The 23,769-nt window shown below is 40.7% G+C and overlaps 1 pseudogene; it reads left to right on the forward strand.

The window, feature by feature from the left end:
• Positions 1–22,438: 22,438 nt before the first annotated feature.
• On the forward strand, positions 22,439–23,160 carry LOC117715691 (vomeronasal type-1 receptor 44-like; annotated as a pseudogene).
• Positions 23,161–23,769: the final 609 nt, after the last annotated feature.

The following is a 23,769-nucleotide window of genomic DNA, read 5'->3' on the forward strand; positions in this document are numbered from 1 at the left end:
AGGAAGTCTTGGGAGTTTGGGGCTGTGCAGTCATAGGCAGCTTGAACATCACTGTGCCTGAGGCCAACCCTGAACTGGATTCTCCTCAAGGAGCTTGAATGACCAGCTTTCTCCTTACCGATGGAGTCAGGAAGTTTTAACATCTGTATGGACAGAAATTACATGCAATTTTGCTTTAGTTCCCTTGGTACTTTACATACAGTAATATAAAGATCCTGACAAATGGAGCTGTGAATCACACTCTGATGAGAATCCAACCATTCACGGTGGTCTACTCCTGTTTGTGTCTCAGAATTAGAAAATAGCATTTTGTAATAACTGCTCTTAAAATGTAAAGGGTTCACAAAGGATCAAAGCATGAAAGTTTAGCTATTTTCAGAAAGGATTGGAGACTTAAAGAACTAAACATATGTAAGAAACCAAAGACCAAAGCATCTACTGTCTACAATTCCACATAAGGCACCTGGGGCAGAGGAACCCTCAGAGGAAAGAGAAGGCACCCATTTAATAAATACCCAACTCATGGGGGAAGTCTGAACGCTGTGCAGTGGCTTCATGAGCAGTTTAATGCTCACACAACAGGCACAGCTCAGCTGGGGAAGAGGAAGCCACAGCATGGAGGGCACTGGAAAATGTTCATCACTTGCTCATCCCTCCCCTAAGTGTGCTGGGCTTCTGTCCTAATCTCTTGCACAGGCCATTGCTGTCCAGTTGTCATCAGGTTCTCTGAAAGAACAAGGGAGCTGGTGTTGGCCTAGCAGAGGAGGTGACCTTTCTTCCCCCTGCCTTATGAAGCCACTGTTCTCTGGAGGAACAGATGCCTCTTGGATTAAGAGATATAAACACACATTCCAGATCCAAATGGACTTGCTCTGTGACTCTGGGCAGGTGAATCAACCTTGCTGAATTTTCATTTCTCTGAGTCTTTATAAACTGACTTTAAAAAAAAAAATATTATGAGCAGTTTGTCTATATGCATGTAAGTTCACAGTATGCTTGCTTTGTGCCTGATATGTTCAGAAGCAGGTACTGGACCTTCCAGAACTAGAATCACAGATGTTTGACATCCCCTACAGAGGTGCTAGGAACTGAACTGGAATCCCTCAAAAAGCGGACAGTGATCTTAACTAATGAGATTTATCTCCAGCTCATGACATTCAAAACATTTGTATTGCTAAGTGTTCACTGTGCATAGTGTTTTGTGTTTCCTATAAATCCTTAGTTACATTTGCTGTTTGTATGAAGAGTGGCTTTGAAATTCTGATGGGGATTGCATCTAATCTGTGGGTGGCTTTTGATAGTAGAGCCATTTTCACAACATTAATCCTGTCAGCCCAGGAGACCTTTCTGTCTTCTAGCGTTTTCTTTATTCAGTGTTTAAACATTGTCACTCACTTCCTTGGTGAGATTTAATCTGAGGCAAGTTATGTACTTACTTATTCATTTACTTAAGATTCTTGTGAATGGGATTCTTTCACAATAGGTTTGTTATCACTACACAGAAAAGCTGCACATATTTAATTGTGTATCCTGATCCTTTGTGGAGTTTTACATGGCCAAAAAGGTTCTTGGGGTCTCTTAGGTACACAAAGCAAGTAACCTCACTTTTTCATTTCTATCTCCCTTATCTCATTCCTATGGCTTCTTGCTCTAGCTAAGCCTTGAAGGATTGTAGTAAATAAGAAAAAAGGTGGCACCTTTTTCACATTCTTGATATTAGTGGACATGCCTGAGGTTCTTCAATGTATAGTATAATTTTGACTATAGACTTGTCAAATATAGCCATTATCATATGAAAGTATGTACATATATTCCTGCCTTCTTTTATCAGGAAAAGTTGTTAGACTTTCACAAAGGGCTTTTCTGCATCTATTGACATGATCCCATTGTTTCTCTCTTTGAGCTCTATCTTTTTTTCTCTTTGGACTCTGTCTCTGTCCATTAACTAAGACATCCTGGGGAGAAGGTCTCAGACATTGACATCTTATAGAAATTAGGTTGCAGTCACTAGTCTAGAGTACTTGTTAAGGGCCAGAGGTCCATGTTACATCAGAATGGATGTTAAGTCTGGCTCTGTTCTGTATTAATGGAACCATGAAAATGTCAGCCTCAAAACACTCTTCTCACTTGTTTGTCACAATAGGAGGGAAGTGCTTACTTCCCAGGGTATTGAGGATTAAGTACTAGCAAGTAGATATTTTCTACACAGTGAGTGCTCCCTAAGCAGGTTAGGAGAAGATAGACTGTGTATTCTCACCAGAGGACACCCTACAGGAAGCTTATGTGCTTGGCCCATGGTGGCCACCTCAAAAAGATGTCTGTGAGTGAGTGTAGATGTTGTCAGTGTAGACAAAATGGATGAGAAAATACCAGGTATTGTGACAGGGTTGAAATAGCCATCATGCTTCTGGGCACTGAGAACTCTGAAGTTAACTTTTGGTTTACACTCCTTCCCCAGCCCTTGCAGAGCATTCTTGAGTAAAACTTTGAAATGGAAACAGAAGATTTTGGTCCAAGATGTCCTGGTGAGCACAATAACAGGCTACACTGCCCATGTGAAGTACTTTTCTTCCAGGGTCACTTGTGAAAGGTCACCAAGTATTGGATTTCCTCATTGCCCTCTTTTCCAGTTTTTGTGCTCAGGCTAAAGGGGACAAAATTCTAAGCCCCAAAGAAGACCAGAAGCCTGTCTTCCATTAATTCTGTCTTTAGATCTCCTAGGCTGGAATAGAGGTACCAGAACCTACTCAGCCCTCTACTTAGCCCTGTTCAGGCTTCTCTGACCACCTCAAAAGGCCCAAAAGCAGAGGGAAACTTTTCTATAGACACCAATGCCCAAATTCAAGATCCCCAGGCGTCTATGGCTTTCTTGTACATTGTATCACAAATACTTTTCGGGATGACATGAATAAGGGAAGGAACATGCCAGAGCTTGGCATGGTTGCCACAGCACAGCAGCCCTGTGTTGGGCGTGAGTATGATAGCTAATACAGTCAAGTTTAAAGAACCCAGAATCCACTAGGATCCTAAGCATGTTTTAGGCATGTCTGCGACAAAGTCTCTTGATTGGTTTAATTTTAGTGGGAAGACTCACCCTAACTCTTGATATTCCCCCTCTATGTGCTGGGTAAGAAGGAGAAAGAAGCTAAGTACCATGATTCATCTCTGTTCCTCAAATGTGAAAATTTTACAGCTGCTTTATATTCCTGCTATGTCATCCCCACCATGATGGGCTGCACCTTCAAATTATGAGCCAAAATAAACACATTTCTTCTAAAGATGCTTCTGACCTAAAAAAAAAATAAATAAATAAAAAAACAAAACAGGGAACTAATAGGCTCCAAAGAGGCTCCCTGTTCAGTTTTTGTCTAAATTTCTTCCACATCTTCTGGGATTTCCCCCGCAGTGGCTGAAAGATGGAAGATGAAAGCCCACAGGTTACCAGGCTGTCTCTTTGCACCTGTCATTTTGTCCAGAACCAGAATCACCTTTCTGTCATAAGGGCATTGCCTAAAGCCATGGACACTGCTGAGAATGTGACTGTGAAGTGCCAAGAGGTAAAGGTTCCCCTCACCTACTCCAGACTTCTAAGGAATTGCTCAGATGAGAGCACGCCTCCCCCAATCCCTGTGGCTCCCGAAGCTTGGTGAAGTCCCAGACCCTCACTCCTTCTAGCCCAGGAAAGCCGAAGGAAACACTGAAAGCCATGATGTCTTTGTGTTGCACCTGAGAAGTCACCATTGTGTGATCACCCAAGCCATTGCCTGAGCTTTCTAGTGAGGTCCTATTACCTCTCCAGGCCTTTTCCTGCCTGCGCCTTGTAGCTGATTTGTCCTCCGTCTCCTCTTGAGTTCTCCCTCTGTGCCCTTGGTTTGCTGGTTCCTTCACATCCCACAGGGGCCTTGGGAAACAGGATGCAGAACAGGGCAGGTTCAGGACTCACTGAGTTTTCCTTATTAATACTTACCTGTGTGTTACATACATATTTCAAGAGGTGAAGAAATGAATAAAAAATGTCTTACATGCCTCCTTTCTCTCTAAAACCTATGGGTACAGTTTGTTTATTAAACACTGTTGGCTTAGAACACTAATACATCTACCTGCCCGAGCTCCTGGAATGCAGAGTTGATGGCCCTAACCCAGGACTCTTGCCTTTTGCATGTAAGTCTTTGTTACTCCTTACTCCTGGGAGTAGCCATCTTAGAAAGCAGAAGAGGAAGAGGAATTAAGGAGATAGATTTGAGACACAGAGAGACTGGTGAGTTGCAGCAAATCGTTGCAAAAGATGCCCAAGTGAGTACCCAGCTGAGTTGTGGGGTCTAAAGTTCTGTGTAAGATAGATATAGTTAAGGATTTTCCACATGCCTCCAGGTACTGGCAAGTCATATTTTCTCACCTGTAGAAAATACTTCCCTGCTCCTGCCTGGAATGCTCTAGAATCTCAAGTGTAGGAATCCCTCTTTTATACTGTGCTGAGGCTGGTCCTATGCAAACCTAGTAAAAGCCTATTGGGAAAAGGAGCCCAAAACCTTCCTTGGCATCTCCTGTGGCACCTGTTCTGCATTTTGTCTTGTCTTTCCTCTGCGGTCAACAAGGCTCTCCCTGGCACCAACTGTACATGTCCAGTGTCAAGCTAGGAAAGGCTCCCATCTCAGCACCTACTATAGCAGGCAGCAATGTAAATTATGAAGGTGACCAGCCAAAGCGCCAGACTGTTTGGAAGAGCACTTAGACACCCCAAATGCTTCCTGGAATTAACCTGGTATCCTGGCGCTTGGCAAATGAGTGTGACTCAGTTCCCCTCAACCCACCCCACAACATGAACCCCCAAGAAGTCTAATACATAAAGTCAGCCTACAGCGTAAGAAGTCTTTAGCCACCAACACATTTTTTATGAACACTATTTTTTTTCTCATTGGAGGAATCTGTGTGTACATGCACTACATAGCTTAATAAAAAACCATGAGTTCACACTGTGGGCCAAGACAGGGAATTTAGCTTAAGTTTCAGGGATAGAAAGTGGGTGTAAACAAGGAGAGGAGAGGAATTCCCCAGGTGAGGCATTCAAATGTCCTTCAAGCCCTCCCTGGCTTTGGCATTGGTTCTGGGTTTATAGAACCTCATCATATCTTGCCCACACCTCAGAAACAAGATGGTACCCCAGAAGACAGAGACAATAACAATGACAGATTTTGTCTACACTTCCTTGTCTGGTCAGTTTCTGCAGTCTCAAGTGTTCTAGTTTCTTTCTGTTGTGATAAAGCCATGACCAGAAAGAACGAGGGAGAAAAAAGCTTATTTCAGCATATACTTCGAACATCACAGGCCATCACTGAGGGAAGTCAGGCCTTAAGCCTAGGGCAGGAACCTTGAGGCAAGAACTGAAGCAAAGGCCATAAAAGAACATTACTTGCTTACTGTTTTGCTTTTGATTATTTCATACAATTAAGCAGAGAGGCAGGTTATTGCATAGAGTTGAGCAGGGAGGCAGGCTTAGTTGCTCCCAGGAGTAACTATCTCTGTAGGGGCCAGTTTTCAGGCTGTAAACATCTGGAGTAGGGGAAGCTATGGTGAACATTCTCTGCCCACATTAAGAACATTTCTACTTGGACCAGAGGAAGGCTTTGCTATCCCACTGAGCTTTACCCAGGGAAGGTTTTGCCCTTACCATGGGTCTGAGCAACTGGTCATTGACAGAGCAGTGCCAATGTCAAATTATACACATTCATTCAGGACTTGGCTGGTTTCCTACAGAACCATTCATGAGTCAGATCTCTCTTAATCACTTAGAAATGTTCCAGTTCATTTGGCTAACAGCACTGTCATGGTGGGAAAGCATGCCAGCAAGCAACAGGCATGGCAGCTGGAATAAGAAACTGAGAGCTCACATCTTGGACCCAAACATAAAACAGAAAGTGAACCAGAGGTGGTAGCAGGATTTTAGGCTAAACCTGACCTATGCTGGTTTCATATGCCCATGATTGCCTTACCTAAGGCCTCCAGCTGTGCCTCTCTTCCTCTACACTTTACAATCAGTTCTTTTAAAATTTACTTGTAATATCACTCACAGCTTGAATCCGGAAGCTGAGCATATGGAAATTGATGCACACAGAACTAATACTACATGGAATCTGGATACTCCCCATGAGGACTGACCCAGCAGAAAGCTGTTAACACTGGAGGGAGAGAGCCTCAGTGCTGATGGGAAATCATGGGAGGCCCAGGAGTCTCTCACCCCAGAGCAGACATATCTCAAAGTATGAAATGGTTTGGGATTGATTACACCCGAGGTTCAAAATGAGCAAAGTTAGAGCTGTCTACTTGGTGCAAACTTTCTGATCCCTCCCGCAGGCATTGCAAGATAACTCAGATAAAGTTTATGCCCAGTTCTCCCAAGATAGCTGTTATCTAGATCACAGGTAGTAAGGTCAAAGGCGTGGAAGATGCTCCACTGGGATCCCAGGTCTCTGTGCTCCACAGAACTTGTCACTTTCTACAAACACTAAAATTACAAATTGCATTAAAGACTCCCTTAATCCTGCACAGGATCTCCTCAGGTGCAGAGTCCTCACCTGCCATGGCCATCTGGGTAAGTGCCAGGCACCCAAGTACAGAATCAGAAAGTGGTCTGGTATCTGGAAGGTTTATGGAGGAGGAGTTCCCGGGCTACAAGGAGGTTTTCAGCATCTGCAATGGAGACATTGAGCTCTGATCTCCCTTCAATAGAGAAAATGCAAAATGCAAAAAGCTCCTAACCCAAAACATCCAGGAAATCCAGGGCACGATGAGAAGACGAAACCTAAGGATAATAGGTATAGAAGAGAGTGAAGATTCCCAACTTAAATGGCCAGGAAATATCTTCAACAAAATTATAGAATAAAACTTCCCTAACCTAAAGAAAGAGATACCTATGAACATACAAGAAGCTTAAAGAACTCCAAATAGACTATATCAGAAAAAAATTCTCACTGTCACATATAATCAAAACACCAAATGCACAAAACAAAGAAAGAATATTAAAAGCAGTAAGGGAAAAGGTTAAGTAACTTATAAAGTCAGACTTATCAGAATTACATCAGACTTTTCACCAGAGACTTTAAAAGCTGGAAGATCCTGGACAGATGTTATACAAACTCTAAGAAAACACAAATGCCAGCCCAGGCCACTATACCCAGAAAAACTCTCAGTTACCATAGGTGGAGAAACCAAGATACTCCATGACAAAATGAAACTTACACAATATCTTCCCACAAATCCAGCCCTAAAAAGGATAATAGAGGGTAAACTCCAACACAAGGAGGGAAATTATACCCTAGAAAATGCAAGAAAGTAACCTTCTTCCAACGAACCCAAAAGAAGATAGCCACACAAACACAATTCCACCTTTAATAACAAAAGTAACAGGAAGCAACAATCACAATCACTTTTCCTTAATATATCTTAATGTCAATCAATTCAATTCCCTTATAAAAAGATATAGACTAATGGATTGGATATGTAAACAGGACTCAGCATTTTGCTGCATACAGGAAATGCACCACAGTGACAAAGATAAATACTACCTCAAAGTAAAAGACTGAAAAACAGTTTTTCAAGCAAATGGTCCCAAGAAACAAGCTAGAGTAGTCATTCTAATATAGAAAAAAAATCGACTTTCAACCTGAAGTTATCAAAAAAGATAAGGAAAGACACTTCATACTTGTCAAAGGAAACTCAACCAAGATGAACTCCAATTCTGAACATCTATGCTCCAAATGTAAGGGCACCCACATTCATAAAAGAAACTTTACTAAAGCTCAAAGCACACTTTGATCCTCATACAATAACAGTGGGAGACTTCAATACCCCACTCTCCTCAATGAACAGATCATGGAAACAGAAACTAAGTAGAAACATAGTGAAACTAAGAGAAGTTATGAACTACAGATTTAACAGATGCCTATAGAATATTTCATCCTAAAACAAAAGAATATACCTTCTTCTCAGTACCTCATGGCACCTTCTCCAAAACTGACCATATAATTGGTCACAAAACATGCCTCAAAAGATACAGGAAAATTGAAACAATCCCATGCATCCTATCAGATCACCACAGACTAAGACTGGTCTTCACCACATAAAGCCCAGGACCAGATTGTTTTAGTGCAGAATTCTATCGAACCTTCCAGGAAGACCTAATACCAACTCTCTTTAAACTATTCCACAAAATAGAAATGGAATGAACACTACCCAACTTGTTCTATGAAGCCACAATTATGCTCATACCTAAACCACACAAAGACCCAACAAAGAAAGAGAACTTCGACCAATCTCTCTTATGAATATCGATGCAAAAATACTCAATAAATTCTCACAAACTGAATCCAAGAACAAGTCAAAACAATCATCCATAATAATCAAGTAGGCTTTATCCCAGGAATGCAGGGTTGGTTCAATATTCAGAAACCCATCAACATAATCCACTATATAAACAAATGGAAAGAAAAAAACCACATGATCATATCACTAGATGCTGAGAAAGTCTTTGACAAAATTCAACACCACTTCATAATAAAAGTCTTGGAAAGATCAGGAATCCAAGGTCCATACCTAAACATAGTAAAGGCAGTATACAGCAAACCAGTAGCCAACATCAAACTAAATGGAGAGAAACTTGAAGCAATTCCACTAAAATCAGGGACTAGACAAGGCTGCCCACTCTCTCCATATCTATTCAGTATAGTACTGGAAGTCCTAGCCAGAGCAATTAGACAACAAAAGGAGGTCAAAAGGATACAAATTGGAAAAGAAGAAGCCAAAATTTCACTATTTGCAGATGATATGATAGTATACTTAAGTGACCCTAAAAGTTCCACCAGAGAACTCCTAAATCTGATAAACAACTTCAGCAAAATGGCTGGATATATAATTAATTCAAACAAATCAGTAGCCTTCCTCTACTCAAAGGATAAACAGTCTGAGAAAAAAATTAGGTAAACAACACCCTTCACAATAGTCACAAATACTATAAAATACCTTGGTGTGAATCTAACCAAGCAAGTGAAAGATATGTATGACAAGAACTTCAAGTCCCTGAAGAAAGAAATGGAAGAAGACCTCAGAAGATGGAAAATCTCCCATACTCATGGATTGGCAGGATTAATATAGTAACAATGGCCATTTTGCCAAAAGCAATCTACAGATTCAATGCAATCCCCATCAAAATTCCAACTCAATTCTTCATAGAGTTAGAAAGAGAGATTTGCAAATTCATTTGGAATAAGAAAAAAATACAAGATAGAGAAAACTATTCTCAACAATAAAAGAACTTCTGGGGGAATCACCATCTTGGATCTCAAGCTGTACTACAAAGCAATAGTGATAAAAACTGCATGGTATTGGTACATAGACAGGCAGGAAGATCAGTGGAATAGAATTGAAGATCCAGAAATAAACCCACATACCTATGGTCACTTGATTTTTGAGAAAGGAGGGAAAAATCATCCAGTGGAAAAAAAGACAGCATTTTCATCATATGGTTGTGGTTCAACTGGAGGTCAGCATGTAGAAGAATGCAAATTGATTCATTCTTATCTCTTAGTACAAAGCTCAAGTCCAAGTGTATAAAGAACCTCCATATAAAACCTGATACACAGAAACTAATAGAAGAGAAAGTGGGGATGATCCTCAAACACATGGGCACAGGAGTAATGTTCCTGAACAGAACAATATCTAATGCTCTAAGATCAAGAATTGACAAATGGGACCTCATAAAATTGCAAAGCTTCTGTAAGGCAAAGGACACTGTCAATAGGACAAAATGGCAACCAACATATTGGGACAAGATTTTTACCAATTCTACATCCAATAGAGGGCTAATATCCAATGTATACAAAGAACCCAAGAAATTAGACTCTAGACAATCAAATAACTCTACCAAAAAATTGGGTACAAAGCTAAAAAGGGAATTCTCAACTGAGGAAACTTGAATGGTTGAAAAGCACCTTAAGAAATGTTCAACATCCTTAGTCATCAGGGAAATGCAAATTGAAACAACCCCGAGATTCCACCTCACACTAGTCAGAATGGCTAAAATCAAAAACTCAGGTGATTGGAGATGCTGGCGAGGATGTGGAGAAAGAAGAACACTCCTCTGTTGTTGGTGGGCTTGCAAGCTGATACAACCACTCTGGAAATAAGTCTCATGGTTCCTCAGGAAATTGGACCCAGCTATACCACTCCTGGGTATATACTCAAAAGATGCTCCAACATATAATAAGGACACAATCTCCACCATGTTCATAGCAGCTTTATTTATGATAGCCAGAAGCTGGAAAGAACCCAGATGTTTTTCAACAGAGGAATGCACACAGAAAAAATGTGGTACATTTACACAATGGAGTACTACTCAACTATTAAAACCAATGAATTCATGACATTCTTTGGCAAATGAATGGAACTGGAACATATCATCCTGAGTGTGGTAACCCAATCACAAAAGAACACACATGGTATGTACTCACTAAGTGCACATTAGCCCAAAAGCTCACAATACTTAAGATGCAACTCACAGACCACATGAAGCTCAAGAAGAAAGACCAAAGAGTGTTTTAAGTGTTTTGGTCCTTCTTAGAAGAAGTAACAAAATAATTACAGGAGCAAGTATGAAGACAAAGTGTGGAACAGACTGGAGGAGGGACCTTCTGGAGACTGCTCCACCTGGGGATCCATCCCATGTACAGTCACCAAATGCAGACACTCTTGTGGATGCCAGGAAGTACATGCTGACAGGAGCCTTATATACCTGTCTTCTGAGAGGCTCTGCCAGAGACTGACATATACAGAGGCAGATGCTCACAGCCATGGAATCCCCAAGTGAGGAGTCATAGAGAAGATTGTAGAAGCTGAAGGGGATGGTGGCCCCATGGAGAGAATGACAGTACCAACCAACCAGAGCTTGCAGGGTCTAAACTGTCAGCCTGGGAACACACATGGAGGGACCCATGGCTCCAGCTTTATTTGTAGTTGAGGATGGCCTTGTCAGGCATCAGTGGGAGAGGAGGGCATTGGCTATGGGAAGGTTGGATTCCCCAATGTTGTGGAATTTGAGGGCAGGGAGATGGGAATGGGTGGATAAATGGGTGGGGGCACACCCTCAAAAAAGTAGGAGGAGGGGGAATGGGATCAGGGGTTTCTGGGTGCTGGGGAGAAATGAGGAAAGGGGATAACACCTGAAAGGTAAATAAATAAACTATCCAACAATAATAATAAATATAGACCGATAATAAAACTAGCTATTACAGTCGAGCATTTGAGACTTTTTGTCAACAATTTAATATTACTCATATTACTGGTATTTCTTATATTTCTCAAGGACAATGTATTGTGGAAGTGGCCCATGAAACTTTAAAACAATATTTTCATAAAATAAAAAAGGTGGCTGAGGCCTACGGGTAAGTGCACCCAGGAGCCCCCCAGACACATTCTGGGGGATCCATAGAACCCATAGCCAGCGCTAGCACGCCCCTTCCACCGCTCGCCCCTCCTGCAGTCTGAGGCCTGCGGGTAAGTGCACCCAGGAGCCCCCCAGACACATTCTGGGGGATCCATAGAACCCATAGCCAGCAGTAGCACGCCCCTTTCACCTCTCGCCCCTCCTGCAGTCTGAGGCCTGCGGGTAAGTGCACCCAGGAGCCCCCCAGACACATTCTGGGGGATCCATAGAACCCATAGCCAGCGCTAGCACGCCCCTTCCGCCGCTCGCCCCTCCTGCAGTCTGAGGCCTGCGAGTGAGTGCACCTAGGAGCCCCCCAGACACATTCTGGGGGATCCATAGAACCCATAGCCAGCGCTAGCAAGCCCCTTCCACCGCTCGCCCCTCCTGCAGTCTGAGGCCTGCGAGTGAGTGCACCCAGGAGCCCCCCAGACACATTCTGGGGGATCCATAGAACCCATAGCCAGCGCTAGCACGCCCCTTCCACCGCTCGCCCCTCCTGCAGTCTGAGGCCTGCAGGTAAGTGCACCCAGGAGCCCCCCAGACACATTCTGGGGGATCCATAGAACCCATAGCCAGCGCTAGCACGCTCCTTCTGCTGCTCGCCCCCCCTCCGGTCTGAGGCCTACAGGGTCTGAGTCCCAGACCAGACCCCTACCAGGTCTGCAGTTGTGTGGACCCCGGATTCCACCTGAGACATACTGGAAGGTCCGCTCAACCCAGAGCCACAGAGGAACAACTGAACTCAGAGTGTCAGACAATATACCCTGAGATATCCAAGAGGAGACACTGCACCCAGAACAGCAGACATCTAGCTGGACTGCTACCTTGGAGGCACCATATCCTGAGGCATCCTAGAGATACCACTGTAATCAGGACAGCTGGAAAAAATCACAAAGACATCTGGACTCCTAGAAGACCAAACAAAAGCGAGACAACTGGAAAGACAGGCTTCAATCAGAGACAGAAGTACAGGTAGCACTAGAATTAACCAGATGGCAAAAGGCAGGCGCAAGAACGTAAGCAACAGAAACCAAAGTTACATGGCATCATCAGAACCCAGTTCCCCCATCATAGCAAGCCCTGAACACCCCATCACACCAGAAAAGCAGGATTCAGAATTTAAATCACTTCTCATGATGATGATAGAGGACTTTAAGAAAGACATAAATAACACTCTCAAAGAACAGATAGAAACCCTTAGAGAGGAAACACAAAAATCCCTTAAGGAATTACAAGAAAATGCAACCAAACGGGAGAAGGAATTAAACAAAACCATGCAGGATCTAAAAACGGAAGTAGAAACAATAAAGAAATCACAAAGGGAGAACACCCTGGAGATAGAAAACTTAAAAAAACGATCAGGAGTCATAGATACAAGTATTACCAACAGAATACAAGAGATGGAAGAGAGAATCTCATGTGCAGAAGATACCATGGAAAACATTGACACAACTGTCAAAGAAAATGCAAAATACAAAAAGCTACTAACCCAAAATATACAAGAAATCCAAGACACAATGAGAAGGCCAAACCTAAGGATAATAGGAATAGATGAGGGGGAAGACTCCCAACTTAAAGGACCAGTAAATATTCTCAACAAAATTATAGAGGAAAACTTCCCTCACCTAAAGAAAGAGATGTCCATAAATATACAAGAAGCCTACAGAACTCCAAATAGTTTAGACCAGAAAAGAAATACTTCCCGCCACATAATAGTCAAAACATCAAATGTACAAAACAAAGAAAAAATACTAAAAGCAGTAAGGGAAAAAGGCAAAGTAACATATAAAGGCAGACCTATAAGAATTACACCAGACTTCTCACCAGAGACCATAAAAGCCAGAAGATCCTGGACTGATATCATACAGACCCTAAAAGAACGTAAATGTCAGCCCAGACTACTATACCCAGCAAAACTGTCAATCATTATTGATGGAGAAACCAAAATATTCCATGACAAATCCAAATTTACACAGTATCTCAACACAAACCCAGCACTTCAAAGGATAATTGGTGGAAAACTCCATCACAAGGAGGGAAACTACAACCTGGAAAAAGCAGGAAAGTAATCTTCCAAAAACCGTAAAAGAAGGTAGCTACACAAACATATCTCCACTGCCAATAACAAAAATAACAGGAAACAACACTCATTTTTCCTTAATATCTCTTAATATCAATGGACTCAATTCTCCAGTAAAAAGACATAGACTATCAGACTGGATACGTAAACAGGACCCAACATTTTGCTGCATTAAGGAAACACACCTCTGTGGAAAGGACAGACACTACCTCAGAGTAAAAGGTTGGAAAACAATCTACCAAGCAAATGGTCCCAAGAAACAAGCTGGAGTAGCAATTCTAATATCAAATAAAATCAGTTTTCAACCAGAAGTAATCAAAAAAGATAAAGAAGGACACTTCATATTCATGAAAGGAAAAATGTACCAAGAGGAACTTGCAATTCTCAACATCTATGCCCCAAATGTAAGGGCACCCACATACATAAAAGACACTTTACTAAAACTTAAAGCATACATTGAACCCTACACAATAATAGTGGGAGATTTTAACACCCCACTCTCAGCTATGGACAGATCATGGAAACAGAAACTAAATCGAGGCACAATGAAACTAACAGAAGTTATGAACCAATTGGACTTAACTGACATCTATAGAACATTTCATCCTAAAACAAAAGAATACACCTTCTTCTCAGCACCTCATGGTACCTTCTCGAAAATAGACCATATAATTGGTCACAAAACAGGCCTCAACAGATACAAAAAGATTGAAATAATCCCCAGCACCTTATCAGACCACCATGGATTAAGACTTGTCTTTGACATGGACAAAAACATCAGAAAACCGACATACACTTGGCAACTGAACAATGCTCTACTCAACGATAACTTGGTCAAGGAAGAAATTAAGAAAGAAATTAAAGACTTTTTAGATTTAAATGAAAATGAGGACACATCATATCAAAACATGTGGGACTCATTGAAAGCAGTACTAAGAGGAAAAATCATAGCTCTAAGTGCTCACAAAAAGAAAGTGGAAAGAGCATACATCAACAACTTGACAGCAAACCTGAAAGCATTAGAACAAAAAGAAGCTAGTATACCCAAGAGGAGTAGACGGCAGGAAATAGTCAAACTCAGGGCTGAAATCAACCAAGTCGAAACAAAAAGAACTATACAAAATATCAACAAAACCAGGAGCTGGTTCTTTGAGAAAATCAACAAGATAGACAAACCCTTAGCCAGACTAACCAAAGGGCGCAGAGACAGCATTCAAATTAATAAAATCAGAACTGAAAAGGGAGACATAACAACAGAAACAGAGGAAATTAAAAAAATTATCAGATCCTACTACAAAGGCCTATACTCAACAAAATTGGAAAATCTGGAGGAAATGGACAATTTTCTAGATAGATACCAGGTACCAAAGTTAAACGAGGAGCAGATAAACCACCTAAACAGTCCCATAAAGCCTAAAGAAATAGACAAAGTCATTAAAAATCTTCCCACCAAAAAATGTCCGGGGCCAGATGGTTTCAGTGCAGAATTCTTTCAGACCTTCAAGGAAGACATAATACCAATCCTCTTCAAGTTATTCCATCGAATAGAAACAGAAGGAACACTACCCAATTCATTCTATGAAGCTACCATTACACTCATACCTAAACCACAGAAAGACCCAACAAAGAAAGAGAACTACAGACCAATCTCTCTTATGAATATTGATGCAAAAATACTCAATAAAATTCTCGCAAACCGAATCCAACAACACATCAAAACAATTATCCATCAAGATCAAGTAGGCTTTATCCCAGGAATGCAGGGATGGTTCAATATTCGGAAATCCATCAATGTAATCCACTACATAAATAAACTCAGAGAAAAACCACATGGTCATATCACTAGATGCTGAGAAAGCATTTGACACAATTCAACATCCCTTCATGTTAAAAGTCTTGGAAAGATCAGGAATACAAGGCCCATATCTAAACATAGTAAAAGCAATATACAGCAAGCCAGTAGCCAACATCAAACTAAATGGAGAGAAACTTGAAGCAATCCCACTAAGATCAGGGACTAGGCAAGGCTGCCCACTCTCACCTAATCTATTCAATATAGTACTGGAAGTCTTAGCTAGAGCAATTAGACAACAAAAGGAAGTCAAAGGGATACAGATAGGAAAGGAAGAAGTCAAAATTTCACTATTTGCAGATTATATGATAGTATACTTAAGTGAACCTAAAACTTCCACCAGAGAACTCCTAAACCTGATAAACAACTTTAGCAATGTGGCTGGATATAAAATCAACTCAAACAAATCAGTAGCCTTCCTCTACTCAAAGGATAAACAGGCAGAGAAAGAAATCAGGGAAATGACACCTTTCACAATAGCCACGAATAAAATAAATTATCTTGGAGTGAATCTAACAAAGCAAGTGAAAGATCTGTATGACAAGAACTTCAAGTCTCTCAAGAAAGAAATTGAAGAACATCTTAGAAGATGGAAAGATCTCCCATGCTCCTGGATTGGCAGGATTAATTTAGTAAAAATGGCTATCCTGCCAAAAGCAATCTACAGATTCAATGCAATACCCATCAAAATTCCAAATCAATTCTTCATAGAGATAGAAAGAGCAATTTACAAATTCATTTGGAATAACAAAAAACCTAGGATAGCGAGAACTATTCTCAACAATAAAAGAACCTCTGGGGGAATCACCATTCCGGACCTCAAACTGAACTACAGAGCAGTAGTGATAAAAAACTGCTTGGTATTGGTACAGAGACAGAAAGGACGATCAATGGAACAGAATTGAAGACCCAGAAATGAACCCGCATACCTATGGTCACTTGATATTTGACAAGGGAGCTAAATTCATCCAGTGGAAAAAGGACAGCATTTTCAACAAGTGGTGCTGGCTCAACTGGAGGTCAACATGTAGAAGAATGCAAATTAATCCATTCTTATCTCCTTGCACAAAGCTCAACTCCAAGTGGATAAAGGACCTTCACATAAAGCCAGGTACACTGAAAATATTAGAAGAGAAGTTGGGGAAGACCCTCGAATACCTAGGCACAGGGGAAAAGTTCCTGAACAGAACACCAATGGCTTATGCTCTAAGATCAAGAATCGACAAATGGGACCTCAGCAAATTGCAAAGCTTCTGTAAGGCAAAGGACACTGTCAACAAGACAAAACGGCAACCAACAGATTGGGAAAAGATCATTACCAATCCTACATCTGATAGGGGGCTAATATCTAATATTTACAAAGAACTCAAGAAATTAGACGACAAACAACAAAATAACCCCATTAAAAAATGGGGTACAGAGCTAAACAAAGAATTCTCAACTGAGGAAACTCGAATGGCCGAGAAGCACCTTAAGAAATGCTCAACATCCTTAGTCATCAGGGAAATGCAAATCAAAACAACACTGAGATACCACCTCACACCAGTCAGAATGGCTAAGATCAAAAACTCAGGTGATAGTAGATGCTGGCGAGGATGTGAAGAAAGAGGAACACTCCTGCATTGTTGGTGGGGTTGCAAGCTGGTACAACCACTTTGGAAGTCAGTCTGGCGGTTCCTCAGAAAATTGGACATAGCACTACCTGAGGACCCAGCTATACCACTTCTGGGTATATACCCAGAAAATGCCTCAACAAATAACAAGGACATATGCTCCACTATGTTCATAGCAGCCCTATTTATAATAGCCAGAAGCTGGAAAGAACCCAGATGCCCTTCAACAGAGGAATGGATACAAAAAATGTGGTACATTTACACAATGGAATATTACTCAGCTATTAAAAATAATGAATTCGAGAAATTCTTAGGTAAATGCATGGAACTAGAAAATATCATCCTGAGTGAGGTAACCCAATCACAAAAGAACACACATGGTATTTACTCATTGATAAGCGGGGATTAGCCCAAAAGTTTGAAACAACAAAGATTCAACTACCAGACGACACGAAGCTCATGAAGAAGAAAGAACAAGTGAGGATGCCTAGGTCTTTCTTAGAAGGAGTAACTAAATAACCAAGGGAACAAATATGGAGACAAAGTGTGGGTCAGAATCTGAAGGGGGGGTTGTAGGGAGACCATTGTGTCTGGGTATTCATTCCATAGGCAGTCACCAAAAATAGACGCTGATAGGGATGTCAGGATGGGAAAGCTGACAGCAGCCTGATAAGGCTGTCTCCTTAGAGGTCTCTCAGAGTCGGACATACCCAGAGACAGATACCCACAGCTATCCATTAATATGATCAAAGTTCCCAATGGAGGAGTTAGAGAGTAAATTGAAGGAACCATGAACCATAAGGGCTGGTGGCCCTGTGAGGAGAGCAAGAATACCAACCAGCCAGAGCTCCCCAGGGTCTAAACCACCAGCCCAGGAGCACATAGGGAGAGACACATGACTCCAGCTGTATATGTAGGGGAGGATGGCCCTGTTGGGCATAGGTGGGAGACAAGATCATTGGTACCCTGAAGGCTGAGCACTGAGGGGGGGAATCTGAGGGTGGGAAGGGAGGCTGGGGGTAGGTGGGTAAACACCTTCATAGAGGCAGGAGGAGGGGGGATGGGATAAGGGGTTCCTGGGTGGTGGGGGAAATATGGTAAGGGGATAAAATTTGAAATGTAAATATTATATCCAATAAAAGAGGGGAAAAATAGAAAAGCGGTTAGAACCAACATTCTTAATAAAATGTCAGCCCTCTTTAAAAAAAAAACTATCTTGATACTAAAATTTGTTTTGAGAATTGTATATTGCAGAATGATCAGCCTTGGTGTATCTACTGAACAAGCAAACTGGGCAGACCTGCTCAAACCTCTGAGGTCCGGGAATTCCATCTGGAGGCAGCGAAGACACAGCATCAGAGGATTGTCAACTTGCTCTCCCCCCCCCCCCCACTCCTCTTCTAATATCTCAACGCCCATAATCAGCTTGAAGAAGCTAATCATGAGTCAGCGCCCCTATTCCCTGGGCATGGGGACTAAGGTGGTAAATGTTGGGCTGTCTCCCTAGGGAAAAGTAGTGGTTTTGTCGGAATAGAGAGGATTAGCTAGGGTTTATTGCATAGCCATAACCTATTAGTAGAAATCTGTATAATTAATATCAAGATGAAGATATAAATTCTTAAATGGCACCAATTTACTTTGTTTACAAATTTTAAGGTTTTCATTGGCATGAGCTTCTTAGTGATATAAGAGTGAGATGAATATTGTTACTCTCATAGGCATTGTACCAGTATAACACACTTAGGAATACAAAGCTTAGACCCAGTCCTTCTTTAACTTTTTTAACTGATTTGAGATGGTCAGCCTGTGAGTTAAGGGACTATAGCAAATTCATGACTTGGAGTTTATTATAAGGGTGTTCTCTATGTTTTATTTAGAAATAGCTGAGTGGAGTTAACAGGCAACAGTCCAGATTACCTTACATGGATAGCTGGTTTTCAAAACATCAGAAATCCTTAGAATTGACATGACAAACATTTCAGTATTAATGTTCATTTTTATTAGAGACCTGTCTGCTCCGGACAGCTTCCTATGTTAAATTCTAAGAAGAAATTGAGCATCCTTGGAGTTACTCCAGTTGTGGTGAGACAGCCACTAGGCAAGAATTGCCACTTTCCTTCTACAGACAAATTACTGTCCAGAAAAGGACACACTTGCAGAATAGTCGACTGATTATATCTGCCTAGACAGAGTAATCAGCCCTTAATAATTCTGCAGCACTAAGGTCTGTCAGATGATCCTGGGCCAGAAGGCAGAAGAACAGATGCTCCAACGTTTTGAAGTAGAGCGAGTGTCCAGGTGTTCAGAGGTCTCTATAAATTGGCTAAGTTTTAGAAGCTATGCTTTGTGCTTCCCACAATTATAGTCAATTCAGTCATTCTGGATTTCTGATGGGGTTGAAACCTTATAGCTATTTACTTTGAGAGAAAAGATCTGAGTGTAAGGTCATCAGCTGACATTCATCCTAAAGCCAAGGAAAAAGCCAGGTTCAGAACTAAGTGTTTTAGTTAGGATAGATGACAGAGGTGCTGGTTAGTCAACAAAAGGATGGACTGGGTATTAGGACTATCTTGTACCTCACTGGTACAAATAGGCATAATTATGTTCTAATTGTATTTTGAGAGAAAAGTTTCCTTTTAACAGGAAGGGTGATGTGTAGGAGGAGCTAAGGTGGGAGGAGTACTGAGAGGAAGAAAAGGAGTAAGAAGAGGAGAAGAAGAAGGAGAGGAGAAGCTAGGTGATGAAAGAGAGATAGAGGGGGGAGACAGGGAAGCAGATGTTCATGTATCTCCACCAGTCAAAGATAGTTGATATATCTAGGTTGGGTAGTGGGTTACACCTCTGATTGAACAATACCAAACTTATAAAGCCTATGATTAACATTTCTTAAAAAAAATGTATAAATGCAAAATGAAAAGGGGGCATGGGATAGGGGTTTTCTAAGGGGGGGGGAATGGGGAAACGGGATGGTATCTGAAGTGTAAATGAAAGATCTAATAAAAAAAAAAGAATGCAAAACACAAAAAATAAAAAAAATAAAAAAGGTGGAGGTATATCCCTGTATGCCACAAATTTATTTAAATCATGCTCTTCTTATTTTAAATTTTTAAAAAATTTGGATGCCAAGAAACTTTCTGCTGAGTGTCTATGTCACGCTATAACTAGGCATACTTATGCCTAGGTGAAAAGAAAGGATACACTGACTGGCATATGGCATGGTCTTGATCAAGTATCTAATATGGGGAAGAGGGCATGTTTCTGTTTTTTTTTTCTGCAGGATGCTGAAGGAGCATGGTGGCTGCCAGAGTTATTTGTGAGACATGCTGATTCTGGGACAAATAATGATGCTGACCTGTGAGCTTGCTGAGTGCCTTGACAATGGTGACTGGGAAGCTGTATTGGACATATGTTCCTGACCCACCTTTGCTTTCCTGTATCCCAGATGGGACAAGCTGCTTTGCCTCAAGTTTTTATACCTTGTGAGACAGAGAATCAAAAAAGAAGTTATAATGACTCTTTTACTTATTGTAAATGTGACTAGTTATTCACACTCAACCATGGACTGGTCTAGAAATTCAATAAAATATTGGAAATAATGGTCTTCATTTGGAAGGCTGGATCTGGACATTTTCATTTTCAGAGACATATTTGGAAGTTAGCTTTAGTTTTCTATGATGTTATATTAGCAAGAGATAAACCTGGGACAGGATCTGGATTTCAAAGAAGTGTTAGCACATGTGTTAAGGCTCTTTTAATTGTCAAGTTAAAATTACTTTTGTTTCTTCTATAGTATTTATTGTAAATTGCATTGATTGTACACTTTCTAATTGTGTTAATGTGTTGAAACCTGGCATGTCTGTTTTGGGGGGTCTATCAACCAGGTTTTGTTTTATTGTCCTGAGAATTGCAAAACATTGGTTTTCTGAAAAAAGCTTGCAAGTACTGGAAGAAGAGAGTTAGGCTTTAAGCAAAAGCAAGAGGGTAATGGACTTCATTATTTATTGCTGGTATAACAGCTTTAATTATATTAATTTGCTAGCACCACTGCTTCTGCAATTGCTTTGACACAGGAAGTTAAGACAGCTACTTTTGTTAATCATTTAGCAAAAAATGTTACTAAAATGTTGAGTATACAAGAGGATTTATTTAGGCATTTGGAACATCAGATTGATGCTCTTTATCCTATTCAAATTATTGGAAGGAGGTTCAGAGTTTAAGAGTAAGGAGATATCTAGAGTGTCATGCCAAATACCAATGGAGTTGTATTACTTCTAAAATTTACAATGATAGTCATTATAATTAGGAAAAAGTTTAAAGACACTTGCAGGGTACTTGGCATAATTTCAACACCTCTCTGGATGTTTTAACTTTGCATAGTGATATTATGAATTTAAAGAATGCTGGTCTGATGAGCTTTGATGCTGCAGATACTGCTGATAAAACTATCCATGGCTTAAGTTTAGTATTCCTATTTTTGTCAAGTGTCAAGAATGGCATATATAGTTTGATCATGCTAGCCCCTGTTGTCCTGGGAATACTTTTATTCATGCCCATCATGTGAAAACTTGTCTTTAACAACATGAACATGTTGGCAGGCAAAGTACATGACTTGAAACTGAAATTTGACCCCCAGACAGAGTTAGTAATTTAACAAGCTTGCAAACCAAGGACAGGTAAGATTCTGCACAAAGCCTTACCAACCTAATACAGAAGTTCATTGCTTTTGATAATGCATATGACAGGTAAGGAAGGCATTCTTTTCAGAACAACTTAAGACAGGCTCATTCTTGTTTATGAAATAAAAAAGGGAGAGATGTGAAGAGCTTTTGGTACTGTTTAGCAGGAATCTGACATTGACCAAGGACAAGGAAATGAACTTCAGGCAGAAATCTGACATTGGGCTAGAACAAAGAAGTAATCTCAGGCAGGAATCTAAATCTTAGCCTAGATCAAAAAAGTAATTTCAGTCAGAAATCTAAATCTTAGGCTAGAACAAAGAAGTAATTTCAGGCATGAATATAAATCTTAGGCTAGAACAAAGAAGTAATTTCAGGCATGAATATAAATCTTAGGCTAGAACGAAGAAGTAGGCTTCAGGCATGAAAATGACTTTGGGCTAGGAGAGGAAAGTAGGCTCAGATATTTTGGTCTACCTGATAAGCCCTTAGAAATAGTGATCATGGGAGTGATCATGGAACTTTGTTTCTTGCCTTTCTTGTTCTTTGACTCTTTGTGTTTATTGTCTTGCTTCTTTTTTTGCCTATTTGCACCTAGTGTATTGCTAATTCTTCAACCTAGAACTGACCTTAATACTTGGATGAAATCAAAATGATATAAAAGCAAAAAGGAGGAGGAGGAATGGGATAGGGAATTTATGGTGGTGAAGGAGGAAATGAAGAAAGGGGATAATATCTAAAATGTACATAAATAAAAATCCAAAAAGAATAGTTGCCCTGGTCACAGGCAACAGACTTCTGAGAGGCCTCACCCTTTGTGCTACCTGTCTCCTGAATGTACTTTGGACCATCATCCTTAGTCTTAAAGCTTCTGTTTAACAAAGTTGAGACATAAATCTCCTCATCACATCTCAGGTGCTTTTCTTTTCCTCTTATGTCTTTTAGCAGTCACTTCTTTATATCAACTATTGCTTCCCCTAATTTAACCTCAGATAATTTTATGTATGTTACTCAGTCATGCTCACCAATGAGTTACTCCAGAAAAAGCATGTTTTCCACACGAATAGCCACCAGAGAAGCCTTTCTTATCAGTCTCATGGCCCTGACCAGTAGATACATGGTGGCTCTCCTATGGAGGCACAAGAAGCAGGCCCGGCATCTTCACAGCACCAACCTTTCTTCAAAAGCATCCCCAGACCAGGACCACCCTGCTGCTCATGAACCTCTTTGTGGTTCTCTACATTTTGGACACTGTTATCTTCCACTCAAGGATAAAGTTCAAAAATTCCTCAGTATTGTACTGTGTCCAAATTATTGTGTCCCATAGCTATGCCACAGTCAGCCCTTTTGTGTTTATGTTCACTGAAAAGCATATAATCATATCTATATATCTATTTATATCTATATATATGCAATTGATGGGTCAATATGTGACACATAGTAAATATTTGATTACTCATTGATGAGTATGGACCCTGAATAAAATCCAATATGTTGTCATCAGAGTTATGGATCATGGCATAGTGGAAATATTCTGTGGCTAAATTTATAAAGGAAATTATCTTTTTTCTGTTAAATCTGTTTACTTTGTGTGTGGATGACCAGTATGTAAAAGAAAATTAAACTGGAGAGCCTCTCATATATCACAAGAGGTTTCTGTCTCTCAGTGTGTTTTCAAAGGAGATCTGTGAGATGGCTCTCCTTTGACCTGGATTAGGACATTGCTTTTAAAGTTCCTAAGAAGGCTTTATTTTTAAGTTTTAACATCGTGTGTGTGTGTGTGTGTGTGTGTGTGTGTGTGTGTTTACCTGAGTACAGGTGATCATGGAGGCAAGAGGCATCAGGTACTCTGAAGCCAGACACATAGGCACTTGTGGGCCACTGTGTGTGGGTTTTGGTAATTGACCTTGAGTCTTCTAATGAGCAGGATACTTAACTGCTGAGCCATGTCTCTGGCATAATCCATGACTGTAACTATGTGATAGCTATGACATTTCCAATAATTCAGTTGCCTCAATTGTTTATATTTGGCAAAATAAATAAGGAATTACTGTTTTGAGAGCCTATTATCA

Source organism: Arvicanthis niloticus, chromosome 9 (genome assembly GCF_011762505.2).
Source record: "Arvicanthis niloticus isolate mArvNil1 chromosome 9, mArvNil1.pat.X, whole genome shotgun sequence".
NCBI lineage: Eukaryota > Metazoa > Chordata > Mammalia > Rodentia > Muridae > Arvicanthis > Arvicanthis niloticus.